At 33.7% G+C, this 14,832-nt stretch overlaps 1 protein-coding gene across 4 annotated transcripts in view; it reads left to right on the top strand.

Annotated features, from left to right (window-relative positions):
• rudhira (breast carcinoma-amplified sequence 3 protein rudhira) overlaps window positions 1-14,832 on the top strand; it is a 121,237-nt gene that overhangs the window by 73,713 nt on the left and 32,692 nt on the right. The gene's annotated exons all lie outside the window — the stretch shown is intronic.

Genomic DNA, 14,832 nt, shown 5'->3' with positions numbered 1-14,832 from the left:
AACCAAGGACCCCATGCACCAGAGGTGAACGCTCTACCACTGAGTCACCGCAGCCCCAAATGTAAGAAGAAAGGGCGTCTAGAGGAACTGTTACTCAAGAAGACCCCAGAGAAAGCCAGAGTCATATAAGAAAACAAAATTACTTCTAGATGCAAGGTGAGGGCCTATTTATTTATGAGATACTGTATATATATCTTATATCGTCCGTCAGTAAATAAATAGCATCGAAGTTATGTGTTTGTATGCTAATATCTTGATTCAGCTACGAGGCTATGAGAGACATAGATCTGCAATTTGGTGTGGATTTCAGAGCTTCCTCCAGAAATCAAACCCGAGCAAGAACAATAAAGTACACACAATGATCTATGGGCTTATTGAAAATAATATTGAGAAGAATTGAAATCGTCATTAGCTATGTTGTTCAAACTAAAGGACAGATGGTAAATGTAAATAAAATATGATAAAATAACTGGTGAAATAATGACGTAGAAGTAAAGGAAAGTATTTCGGTTCGACTATTCTCCACCATCAAGATCAAATGGTACAACTAGAATTTAATTCGCACATTGCAGTGCAGTACTCTGTAACTGTGTTACCGTGGCCCAATCGATCCTCAGTTAACAAGGAACGGAAAAATGTTAAAGAAGGGAAAATTTAATCAGAACATGGAAAAAACTTTAGAGATGCCCTAATCAACGTATTAATTTTGCTTCCCTTTGCCCACCCGCTTTAATTGTTCTTTTCTATTCTTGACGTACATTTTATTCAAGGCCAAGTCATAAGTCTTGTAACATTTTCACAACCGAAACAGCAGTCGTGTATACTTCATGATCAAACTGACCCATGAAGTAGTGTGGCAAGCTAATTTATTTGGTACGGATGTCGCCGCTCCGTCAGGGTCTTCAGTCACTTTTTAATGGCACTGACATTGAGTGGTCAGTAATGTATGATACGTAAACTTTTACTCTGTAAGTTCGAACTCGACTATAACGCTGCGGCAGCAACCCAAAACATTTGTCATGCGAAAGGGGAAGATGCAGTGAATCACAGCACAGCTACTCGTTGGTTGTTAAAAAAAAGTGCAGTTTGTAAAAATGTCGAAGATCAGCTAAGAACCGGTCGTCCCAGAATAACAGTTTCTGAGGTCGCATGCCCTCCATAGAGGAAATTCCATCCGTCAGCACTAATATTTTCACTTTAATAAATTTACATAGACATTTATTTAAAAAACTAAATAATTATTTACCTTCCTACCAACGTGTATGTTTTCTTCTTGTTTCTTCTTTATTTGGTAAATAAGTATTTTATTGTCAGTCATCCTCGCTATGGTCATATATGGCACCTGAACTTACAGAATTTACATAAATAATATTGAAAGTACGACTCCGTATGATCAATGGACCGTGTGATGTATACTGTAAGTTGTTACAAGTTCTAATACAATATCGACCATTGTAAACATAGCACAATAAATGACTCTCGTATGTTAGGTATATTATGCTATGAAATATAACCATACTTGTTTAAGCCAATAGAACACCAGAAGAATCATCACAAATTCTTTTATCATATTTATTTTATTCCATATATTATATACAGGATAAACCATTATCTGGAAACTCCCTTATAACTTTTAACTAATATATATAAAAAATGCAAAAACTTTATATTGCAGATATCAGCTGAGGGAAATTGTTTGACATACTCTCTGCATCATCACCAGGTTAATTGTGTTCCCAACTCAACATAAAGATTTATTTTTTCAGATGGTCCTGCGCTAGATTATTACATATTTTAATTATACTTATTAAACGAAATTTATAATATCACATTTATTATAGTGTATGAAATTAAAGATGCTACTGTATCACAAACTTCCAAACTTTGGACATCATTACAACAGTAATAATACAAATGAGACGGACCAGGTCTATGCACATACAAGTATCTTAGCGTCGAAAACTATGGTCATGGTATGACATATTTCGAATAAATAGGAACAGAGTTATTAGGGATTAAAAATTTGAGTATTTTCAAAAGGCTCTTCTAAAAACTGCTTACATACGTATAACATCCAGTTACGTCAGTAATTTTTAATAGGCATAAAATCAAAATGAAGCTTAAAGCAATTTGATATCTCATTGGAATAAACCAAAAATTTGGATTGTTGTTCCTATTTGTGGAAAAAAAAAAGTTTCAAGTCCACAGATACAATATTAAAATGGCATTAACTCCTACACAAAAGACGGCAGATAAAATCATTACGTAGTTGTAAAAATAATTACGCCTATCTTTCTTCAAATCAAGAAGTAAACTGTGAAGTAGAAAATATATCAGCATGGCAAACCGAACATTTAAACCAAGGTACGTTATAAACTCTATAAAACTGCGCAGATGACAATATATTAAGTCTATGTAAGCATTTCAATGTAATTAACCATACCTTCTACAAATCAAGATCTTACATCTTTCAAGAAATAATAAGAAAGGAGACATTTTCGAACCAATTTTCATTAAAAGAAAATTTGCCATAATTACGATAGTTAGGAATCCATCGTAAATATAAATCCATCAAATACAAAACCCGCCTTATCCACATAATAGTTTCTCGAAGAAAGAAAGAAAGAAAAAAGAAAACTCCTGCAAGTAAACAATGGATTCATTGAGTATTGCGTTTCACAGTCGCTTTTCGAGCTCTGTGTGGATAGAATTATAGGGACTTTCATCACTAGAACATATCAGTATATGGAGAACTGAGTAACCTATTATATCTCATGCATATCTCATATTTTCAGCTTTTTACAAGCCGAGTTTCCATTTCGTATACTCGTGTGTTGTGCATTCTAATTTCCAATTAAACTTCGAGTGGAGTAATGCCACTGAATACATTGAACCGTAATTTATCCGTTTATGTATTCAACTGATTTGGCTCAGTAAATAATTTCAAGGCTATTAGGAATATTTGTAGATTGATATTTAGCAGTTGTCTACTGTACAGTTTATACATTTGTTCTTCTGCCTCCCCCTCCTGTAATATACTGAAGTAACTAATTATAAAGTTAGCCGCTTGAAGAGCAAGCTTATCAATAAACTCAGACTCACTATGCGTGTCTTTATTTTGTAGTTAAGTTCAAACAAACATGTTAAAAGTCGATTTTCGCTGATAGGAAGATAAGAAAGATTTTAGTGGAGATAGGATGTATGAGAGTTACTTACATATTATATTTTTTTTAAAATAAACAGCTTAACAGCGAGAAAAAAAAAGAACTCAGTATTAAAAAAAAAACTGTAACTGATTACATCACACCCTATTCCCATTAAAACCTTTTCTTACCTATCTTGAAAATGCTAACAGTGTCAGCGAAAATTCGACATTCAACATTTTTAGTTGAACATAACTACAAGATGCAGGAAAGGGAAAAAAGTACCTTTTTAATTTATTAAAGTACTTGAATTTGATAATAATAATAATAATAATAATAATAATAATAATAATAATAATAATAATAATAATAATAATAATAATAATAATAATAATAATAATAATAATAATAATGCCAGAAAGTACAAGAATTATTATTAAAAAGCCTGCCATTCAATTTCAGAACTATAAAGATTGCATAAGGATTTAGAAGCGTAGGCAGATACGAGTATCTTGTGATGTGTTGTGAATATGCTTTATATAAATTTGTTGAGGGATTCTTCGCAAAGAAGACAAGTTCTTTTAACAATGGTGACAATTTTCTAATACTTTCTTCATATTGTTATCTGTCCAAACAGTTCCGGATATATATATATATATATATATATATATATATATATATATATATATATATATATATATTTAAGAAGCTCTCATGTAAATGTAGGAATTGGGTTAATGAGTGGTTTTATCTCAGAAATAAACGTATATATCTACGTATGTTTGTGCCACAACAGAAAACATCGCAGACACTTTCGATAATTACCCCATTTTCTCTCCCTTTATATTTAACTTGCAGAGAATATGATGTTCCCTAGCTTTCATGTCTCTTTTTGATTTACAGAAACTTATTAATGATTCAGTATGTTATGACTTTTCAGGTTAACTGACGTTTCTTTGAATTCTGTGAAACTGCGCTGTAAGCGACTATCTGAGGCCCTGATATAATAACGTTTTGACCCAACAAATTCTTATTTTTACTAGTAGAAGCACGCTTCTTCTTTTGCCAGTTAACTTTACGAATGAACTAGCTTTAAAAAAACGATAAGAAATTAACCTTTTGTGTATGCTTTTAGTTTAACGTTCCACGTATATGTTTCGAGGCTAAGGGAAACGATTATGATTATAATGAACGAAATCGTGGAAAGAAAGTGGAAGGAAACGGGAGAACCCCGAGAAAACCAATTCACACGTTGTTCGTTCAGTACAAAGCATACTTAATGAGAGCTGAGATTAAATGAAATGCTCCATATACAAGAGATGAGCACTTTACCACTGAACCACCATGTGTATGTGTTCTTTGATTCTGATATAAGGGTTTCTCTTGATCATGACAATCTATAATTCTTGGTGCCCACATGTTGTTTCATGAGATCTGTCAAATAACTTTGATATTCTATTTGAGTTTGTACTTCTTTTCATTATTTTTAGCTGGTACCACAGCAGCGCTTAAGTTGGTCTCCTTATGGAAATCTGTGTAGTTTGTAGGTTACTCGTGGATAGAACGAAGTATTAGTCTTTGTTTTGTTTTGTTTTATGGTTTCAATGGCATTGCTTCTATATAATAATTCTGTGACTTGGGTGATAAATAAGATCAATCGTATGTAAGGAAAGCCCTTATAGGCTCTCCGAAAATAGTTCTTCCATATGTTCGAAATTAGCGGTACTTTTTCGAATCAAAATTTAATGAGAACCGAATATGGGATTTATCTAAATAACTAACTAACTAACTCTATGGCCTATGGAACCCGGAGGTTCAATGCCGCGTTCACAAAAGCTCTCCACTGACTTCTATCCTTAGCTAACTGCATCCAGTTTCTAGTAAAACAAAAAGTAAATATGGTTACACTTAATAATAATAATAATAATAATAATAATAATAATAATAATAATAATAATAATAATAATAATAATAATAATAATAATAAACGTGGTTAAGCGGTTAGCGTATCCGTCTTTGGCGTGGGAGATCCGACTTTGATTCTGGCGGAAGCTCATGTGGTTCGGATCCCACTGTAAGCTGTAGACCCACGTTTCATATAACCTTGCTGCTGAAAGAGACGCTAAACTGAAAATCAAAATCAACGTAAAAAGAAACAGATTTAAGAAGCATATATTCCATTATACTTCGTAATAATAATAATAATAATAATAATAATAATAATAATAATAATAATAATAATAATAATATAAAATACAAAATTGAATGAGGACTCTGGCATATGGAACAAAACATGGCTTTCATTTCTCCAGAAGCTCAAGATCTGGAAAGTGAAAGATAGATAGATCCATGGGAATGTTATGGTGCCAATACGTAGGTCACGTCCTTCTACTAGAAATAGATATGCTACAAGTCAGATATGATACGTTAAACTCAAATATTCCAATCAATATTTGGGAGTTCTCACAAAATGATGTAGCATTTAGGAACTCCCTAATATGTATAAATACTGAAGGTGCTAATTTGTGCTTTTAGTGTTCATTGGATGGGCATTTTGATCTAAAATACAACACTTTGTGGAAACTATAATAGTAGATTTACACTTCAATTTGTGTATGGTAATGGGATCGTTTTTTCATATGCCACTTAAGCATATCATCTTTCACTGCTGGATTACTCGGAATCCATTCAACAGTTGCATTATTTTGGAATTTTTTAAAGTATTGTTAAAAGAATGTTCATACTGTTAATAGACTGTTGTGAAACAAATTCCTAAAGAATATTCTTCCTTATGTTGAAACGTGTGCATCAGCTTATATATATCAATAAGTCACAATTTATGATGCTCAGTTAACTTCAAGGATAACAGGAAAGAGTTTGATTAAAAGCCTTAGTGCATTGTTCCGTTCTTGACAACTTGATAACCAGTTCTTACCATACACTACTTTGTGCTAATTTGTTCAAAAGTATTGAAGAAATAGAGTAGTATCTAGTTGTATCTAAAATTGCGTAATTGGATACTCTGGACTTGGAGTAGCTCTCGTAATTTGTTTTAACGTGTTTTAACTAATATAATATATGTTTATTTTAAAATCCGAAGTTCCTAGGTTTCTGAGTGATGCATTTTATTTTTTCTTTCGATGCAATTTTGTTTAGATCGATTATTGTTTTCTAAATAGTTTTTTCTCGAATCTAAAATGTTCAGTAGTCCAATCTCTTTTGGTGTCAGTATTATTTCTTTGCTTCTTAAACGATAGAAAGAAACTTCATTAAGGTACAGTGAGAGGAAAATGTACCCAATATAATGTTTTTCTTAATTCAAATAGTGACAGTATTTGGATTCGAATTCACCTTTTAATAGTTTCAGTTTTAATTGTTTAGATATCTAAGTACATATATTTCCTAATTGTTGAGCTTCGATGCACGATTGCATCAAAAACACTGTTTTTCTACTTACACTTTCACATGTAATTGCGATACATAGTGCATAGCCTGTATCAATGTAAAAATATATATATATATATATATGTACAGTAATCTCACGCTTTTGCTCTTTATCACACATCCACATCCTACAATTAATCAATCATGCACTATTAACAATGAGATGTGTCCTGTATGTAATCAAAGCAATCAATACAATTGCTTCAAGAGCTCGTCTTTGCTTGATCTTCGTTTAATGTCAATAATTCTGATTATAATGGAAACTTCATGTAAACAAAAAGTTTTTACTCACCTTATGTTCCAGTTCTTAAATTAGAATTGGAACATAGTAAGGTGAGTAAATATGTTTTGGATTCAGTGTGTGTTCCTTTGGGTTTGATCTCAAATGGTTTCTATTAACAAATTTTGAGTTTTGAGATTTGTGTACTGGCTTCAGCTTTTTAAATATTGCTAACATCTTGTAACACTGTTTTTAAGATTTTTTTTTTTTTTTTTTTTTTTTTTAAGAATTGAAACGACTCATTAATTGTAATGTTTGAAACAATTACGTTATCTCATTGTGGATGTAATGTGTAGTAAAATTAATGAGATCTGTCTAGCACATATTACGTCAATTTGTATAATTAAATTGCTCATGTACAGACGTACCAGTGTCTTATTGATTAATGTTAGAGTATGGGCAATGCTGGGTATTTCTTACTTATATCTCTTCTGGAAATCTTTACTCTGGTCAGATATTAGGGAGTTCGTAAGGCGTTGTAGTAATTGTGGGAGCGTATACATATTAAGACACTTTTCAATATTTGATCACACGTAAATATTGGTTCAGAATGTTTACTCACCCACTGCCCAAGCGCTATTCAGTTTTCGCAGGGAACTGTAGCAAGGCTATTACAGATATATTCGAGCTTGGACAGATATCAGCGATGCGTGAACACATATTTCACCCATCGTTGCAAGAACGGAACTCTTCCCATAAGATGTACTCCAATTACATTGGTTCAGATCACACGCAAATCCAGTGGTAGTGCCTCTGAACCATAAGCACTCAATTGTCGACCTGCATACGCTCTATTCGATATATTTTAGCAAGTGTCAACGAACAAAGTATCACTGTTGATAAACTCATCAGGTAATGTACTCAACATCGGCATTGGATCGTAGATGACTGGACTGATAAATTGTGTTTCTAGTTGTTCCGAGTTTCGTGTACAGGAAACTTTACATAATGCAGTGATCTTGTTACTTTACTTAGTTAATTTTATGTCTCAGGATTTTGCTCTTTAGGCCAAAGGATGCGACGGTAAATAAGGACAAGTAATGAAACAAAGTATGTTGGCAAGTGCGCAGATTGAAGTAATCATTTGTTGTTTTCATACTGTCCGTGTTCTCTGGAGGAATTATTTGCACCAATTACTTAACATCAGAGACATTTAATGAACACTATTGACTTCCGTATGTGTCCTTTTGTTTTCTGCGTTACTGGATTTGAACACATATGGAACACTGTGCAGCCAACGCTTATTGCCATGTACCCATTCCGAACGGTATAATTGTGTGAGACTAATATTGAATGTACCCAGATGATAAACTTCCACAATTACTTCAGCACCATACAAATTCTTGTGGATCTTGAGTACCTTGTGCTATTCAGGCAAAGAGAGGAATTCAGTAGATTTACTTATTATTATTATTTGTGTTTGTTAGTTTATATATTTGTATGATACAATACATATCCTACCATAGAAAAGCAGTTGAAATTTTTTAAAGATTTTTTTAAAAAATTAATAACTTAATCTAACAAATTTAATTTAAATCAGTAGAATTTTTGTTGCTGACTGTAGTTATCAGTAAAAGTATTTTAATTCTAAGTTTGTATTGTGTTGAGCAATTGTGCACATCTCTTCCTTCGAATGTTAGTTAGAATATCCACAAAACTATATGAATTTCGTAATTAGGTATCTGTTGCATTTACTAAAGCCATTCTTCTATAGTTGTAGTTTATGCCTATAATGCAACTTTATGATCTTATACTCTTCTTCTTCGTATTATTATTATTTCCCTCATAGATGGACACGAAGTCCAAATGGTGTAGATTTTGTTGATATAGGGCATTTTGTATTTGGCTTTAGTAACTTATTTAAATACAATAAATGCAGTTATTTAAATACGTCTTTTATATCTGGGACATTCTGTTATAGGACAAGTTGGGTCTTAATCTAGAATTTCCGTTGGAATCTAGCGAACGTATTTGAACGAACGTGCCTTACAACATTTCATAAAATCTCGTTCGTCACTTTGAGAATACGATCTGTCGACGTCGGCAAATAGTCCGAAAAGTATCTGGCAATCTTCAGCCGTTCTATATCCATTTACGATGTCTAAAAGCAGTTTTTACCTTAGGGATCTTATGTTAATACATACTGCTATAGGTGTATTTTTTATTTCTTAAACTAAAAACATTTCAAAATACGGGGTGAGTCAAAAGTCGTTGGACACGTTTTATTTTGAAACCTAAGACGAAGATGTGAAATCTGTTAATGGGTGGTGGTAATAAAGGGTGGTGAGTGCAGCTTGTAGGATACATGGCGAGCATGGAGCCATCTTAAATACAAGTTCGAAATTTCACATGGGAAGAAGGCATATCGTATATGAGGTAACACGGACGTGAGCTCAGAAATCCAAAAATGTAATTGTTTCATTCATATCTTTTATGGTTTACCCGTTATGAGCGCTGAAAGTTTGAAATTCACCTACCGACGCAACGGCACGCTATAGCACACGTTCTATGGACAATCGTAGTCGCCATATCCACTTTGACTGTACATGCAGGAGAATATCCGGTGAAATGTAGTTACAGACATGCTGAATGCGTTTCTGTAGGTGCCTTATGTCGCGGGATTTTTCAGCATACAACATCTACCCGAAAAATAGAAATCAAAGGTGGAAGTCAGGTGATCTGGCAACCTTTCCACGGAACCACAGCGACCAATCCACTTCCCTGGAATTCTGCATTGAGCCATTGACGCATACCAACACCATAGTTGGGTGGGTCTCCATTGTGTTAAAATAAGAGGGAAAAAGCTGCCGTCTGGATTCAGAAGGGAAGGAAACACATGTTCCTACTAGAGCGTGCACCGTTAAAGTAGTGTTTACGAAAAATAAACCAATGGTGCGGTATCCCGTATGCCACACCACACCATTACCTTTGCAGGACTATGGTCCTTACTTGGGTCAATTCAGTTCGAATTACTGTCACACCAGTATCGACAATTCTGCTGATTGACTTCCCATTTAAACAGAAACAGGCTTCGTTGCTAACCGCCATTGGTGACAGTCTTGGTTGCACACAGTGTGCCCTTTCCTCCACAGTGTCAGTTTCTCGGGCGATCACATACGCGATAGTGCTGTGCGATAATGGATGTCTGTCTGAATGCCGTCTATTGTAGTCCCCTGCATTGTCTCTGGAATTGCGTTTCCCCATATATTAGTATGATTTCTGTCTTCTGTTCCTTTGTCAGAGGCAACAATAAGAGATTCTGTCAGTAGCAGTGAGACTTTTCAAACTTTCAGTATTCATAACGTGCAAACCATACAAGATATGAGATAAATAATTACACTTTGGATTTCTGAACTCATGTCGATATCGATGTTTGATATGCAACCTTGCCCCTTTCCCATTCGAAATTTCGAACGTGCATTCAAGATGACGGGTATGGTCGCTATGTTCCCAACAAATAGCGTCCCCCATATCTCTGCTACCATCTCCTATTATCGTATTTCACATCTTCCTCTCATATTTCAAAATAAAAGGATATCAAAAGACTTTTGACTCATTCTGGACAAAGAAATCATAAATATAATGCATGATAAATAAAAAATAAAAAGGAAACTGTATCAAAATTGCTGTCCGTTAATAATTCTCTATCACAAGATTTTTTTTCCTTTGCATATTAGTACAGGTTACTGTTTTTTTCTTTACACAAAGTGCCCTGACAATACTACGAATTTTAGTGTACATTACTATTCAAGCTGTATGCTACAATCCGTTCCAGGAAAGAGTGCACTTTAGAATGAGCTTATTCGATTTGAAGGCTAGAGTTGTGCGCCTTTGTCTTTTTTAAAGATTACTGTTATTTCTTAGCTTTAAATAAATGTATTTTATAATTGGTACTGTTATATGTGTTGAATTTATATTATATCTTCAATTTATTAGTGCCAACCTTGCAAGTTTTATTAGATGTTTACTTTTAATTCGAATTATCTGATTTATTGTTGATTTACTCATTAATTTATGACTAGTCAGGACTAGTTATAATGAAAACCTCGAATGTGATCGAGTTAAATGTCGACAGTTTAAGCTCGATGTCTGACTTCAAATATATTATGGAACATGTATAATTGATTTTGTGTGTGTTTCATGCTGTGTTATTTGATTTTCAATCCACATGCTGACGTTTCGAAAATAAAATTAAATAAATAAATAGCAGTTAAAACTAATTAAACCTTTAAATTGTGGAATGAATACACCAACAAAATTGTTCTGAAAAGTTGTTAAAACGCAATAACTTGTTACGTAAGTATAATATTTCAAAAGTATTAAGTTCAATGCTCCTTCTTTGCTCATTGTAAGGGTGTTTAATTTTATTTCAATCGCTTGTAAGACATCGTATTTTTGTTAGTTACTGAGGTACCGTTGAAAACATCATACCATAAACAATCCTAACTCGGAGCGTCTCTCAGAAGAAATATGTAAGGATTTAGGATTTAGGATTTAGATTTCTGGGCTTTCGGCATCTAAGGCCATTTAGCCCGTCACGATTTGAGGGATGACGTCCCTCGGCGAGCACACAATCCGGGGAAAGGGAAGGAAGAAAGGATGGGGAGGGAAGGAGGCGGCCTGGGACCTATAAGTTAGGTACCACCCCGGCATTTGCCTGGGGTGAATGAGGAAAACCCAGGAAAACCTCATTCAGGGTGGCTGGCCTGAAAAAACGTTTTACACTTTTTCGACCGAGTGACCCCACCGGGAAGAAGAAATATGTAACTATGAAATATATTGAAAAGAACTATCTACAGTAAATGAGTCGCTGTAACGCATTAATCGAAGTAAGACACAGGGATATGTTTAATAATATCGTAAACGAAGTTAAATGTAAAAGGCTGAGATTAAAAATCATGTTAAGTAAAGGGGGAAAAATGTTCACCGGGCTACTTCCTGAATTAATGCGTGTTACGCCAGTCCCGATTTCTTTTCTTGCTTTAGGCGTATATTACTTTATCATTTCTCTCATCTGATTTGTATCGTACAAACGATTTGCCGTATAGTACTAGTCCTTTTTCTCAAGAAGTTGATCCGGTGTATTATTTTTCTTTTCACTTTGTCCTTGGCTTAACGTAGTTTTTGTCTACTTTACACATAGCGTATGTATAGTTCTGATATTATTCTTGTACAAGGTTGAGTCTTAAATCTTGCAATATTTCCACAACCCAAGCAGTAGACGCGTATATACGCCGTGGCCTATTATAAATATAAAGTAAACCTATCCCAAGAGATAGTGGAGCAAACCAGACTATTTAGCGCAGAGGCAGCCACTCTATCAGTATCTTCAGTCAGTGACGGTGAGTACTTTACAACGTCTGATACGTGAACCGAACTAGAGCATAACGCTGCGCCAGCAATCCAAAACATTTGTCCCTACTACAGAAGACAGGTAAGTAATGAAAGTGATTGATTATAAAATAATTAGTTGAATGGTAATGTGGGAGGAAACGGAAGAACCCCGAAAAGACCTACTGATACGATGTTGTCCACAACAAAAACCAATGGCCTAAAATCGAATCACGGACCTCTGGTGCCAAAGACAAGCGCTCTGCCCGTAAGATACAGTATTATTCTTGTTCAGTAGTGGACTAATTTTATAAAGTACATTACTAACGTTGGAATTTGAGCCAGTGTTTCTTCTTTTGCGCTTAATGCATTTACGAAGAAGAAACCTTATCAAAGTATAAAACAGCTCTCCCAAGGGAGAGAAAAGTTTTAAAATTTCCATGTTACCCAGTAACCTATGGTTGAGGTGAACAAGAAGACTCTTGGATATATGAAGAGTCATGTGATACCTACTAGACGAGAGAGGGGGAAGGCATTGAAGTCATATATATACTTGTAACAACAAAATTAGAACTGACGCAGTACTTATTAACCCAGGACCATATGATGGTTTCCAACGCTACATCAGTAATAAAGAAAACTACGAAGTCGTACAATAACCCGACACTTGAAGCGGTTGAGGTAAACGTGAACAACCTTTACAAAAAAACGAGAAAGGAGCAATAAAACTGAACGTTATTTAGGATACCATACTTACGGTAACAACAGTCGGACGTACTTCCTTAAATTGTTGATTTCAAACAACTTTTCAGAATAGTTTTGTAAAATGTTAAAAATTGCATATTTTGTTTAATTAGTCTTAACAGTTTGGAGACGATATAATAATTCTTCGAAACCTATGAATTTAAAATCTAATAAAACACCGCATACCATCTTAATTCTGACGTTTCATCTTTGTAAAAGTAACAAAATGCATTATAGAGTGTTGGAGCAAAGTATAATTCAATACAAATTATTTTAGTTTCCTACTATAAACTTACCCAGTAGTTCGGTTATGATTATTATTAATTTATTATACAAGTCGAAACTTCCTTATACGTAGTCCCAAAGGGCTTATACCATCTAATTGTCTATTTGAATATGCTAGATTGTATAACCAACACATCTGTAGCCCCAGCGTTGAGTGAATACCACGCTCTCAAGCCATGTTTTTCTCAATAGTCTCTTTTAGTACATATTAAACCCAAATTGCACTAACATAAAAGAAGTAGCAATTTCGGATAATGTATGCCATCATATTTAATTATTGTAATTATAAAACAGTGCTGTTATTGGTAAGGCAAACTCATAAACGAAAGTGCACTGGTAAGATTGCATTTATGGTTGTCCCGACTAGCCTACTAGCTGTCTTAAGCTTATAGAAAACATACAATTTTTTTAAAAAAAATGAATGTATATTTTTTTCTTTTAATTTAATCTTCGAATATCAGTAGCTTAAGTGTGACAGTTGTTTTCATTCCCGATAATAAACTTTGGAAAAGCATGTAATAATACACACAACGCGGTTCTGCTATTAAGAAGTTGGTTCGTTTATAAATTATTAATGAGAGTAGTCTTCTGGGTAAATATATTAAAGATACAGAATATGCCCAGCATGTATTCTCGATAAGTAGTTAAAGTTTACCTTGTATATTGGCCGAAATTTCTATTTCATATCCCACAGGATAATTGTGTCAATGCATTCTTATTGTACAGTCATTAGCAACAGTGCATACTTTTCCTGGATATGTTCTTCAGTTAATAACTTCGAAAAGAACGGACGAGTTCGAATAAAGTTTCTTTGGTGTTCAGAGAATGTAATTCTCTCACTTTCAGAAAATCGTACTCAGATTTATCCAATTCGATCCAAAAGCACATTTACTGGCGACTGGCGACTTGATTAGTTTCTGTCATTGCACGAGAGAATTGTCTTTCAAGTGTTAACTAAAGTATGTAAATATTCATAATGTCAGACCAGATGATATATATAATTATTCCGAGTATTACTATAGAGATTCGTTGTAAGTGCTGTCAGTCTGTTGAGCAAAGATCATAAGTATGATGTAACACTAGATTTCCAGTAAGATTTCTTCTTTTTCACTAATAATAATAATGCCATATTGAAATGTATTCCATTTTAACAGAAATAGATCAGACGCAAGCTACTAAAAGAAATAAATAATAAATTGTTATGTGTAGTTTTATTAATTAATTAATTAATTAATTTTCGTATAGAAAGTATAATTTTCCTTGTTCCATGTCAAATTTAATGTATTTTGCATCCAGACATTTGGCAGTAAATGTGTTCCTACTGTTAGAATTCAATCCCAATATTCATTAGACTGAAATAGGCTTAAAAGCTTCATTTAGGGACGAGACAAAAAATCGAATCCTAGATCTGTTATTTGTGATAACTTTTTTTAATAGCTTTTTTTTAAGGACTATGCTATTTATATTGAGTCTTTTCTGAAATTTGAAAAAGTTCGCTCACAAGTAATTTCTCAGAGTTGTTATTTTGCGCTATATCATACAAAGACATCTTCTTAAATTTTTAAAATGCTCCTGGCAATATGTACAAAAATTTCTCATTAAGTA

The sequence above is a fragment of the Thermobia domestica genome, chromosome 3 (genome assembly GCF_964235325.1).
Source record: "Thermobia domestica chromosome 3, izTheDome1.hap1.1, whole genome shotgun sequence".
Lineage (NCBI taxonomy): Eukaryota > Metazoa > Arthropoda > Insecta > Zygentoma > Lepismatidae > Thermobia > Thermobia domestica.
The sequence above is the reverse complement of the archived record's forward strand: the minus strand, read 5'-3'. Positions and strand labels throughout refer to the sequence as shown.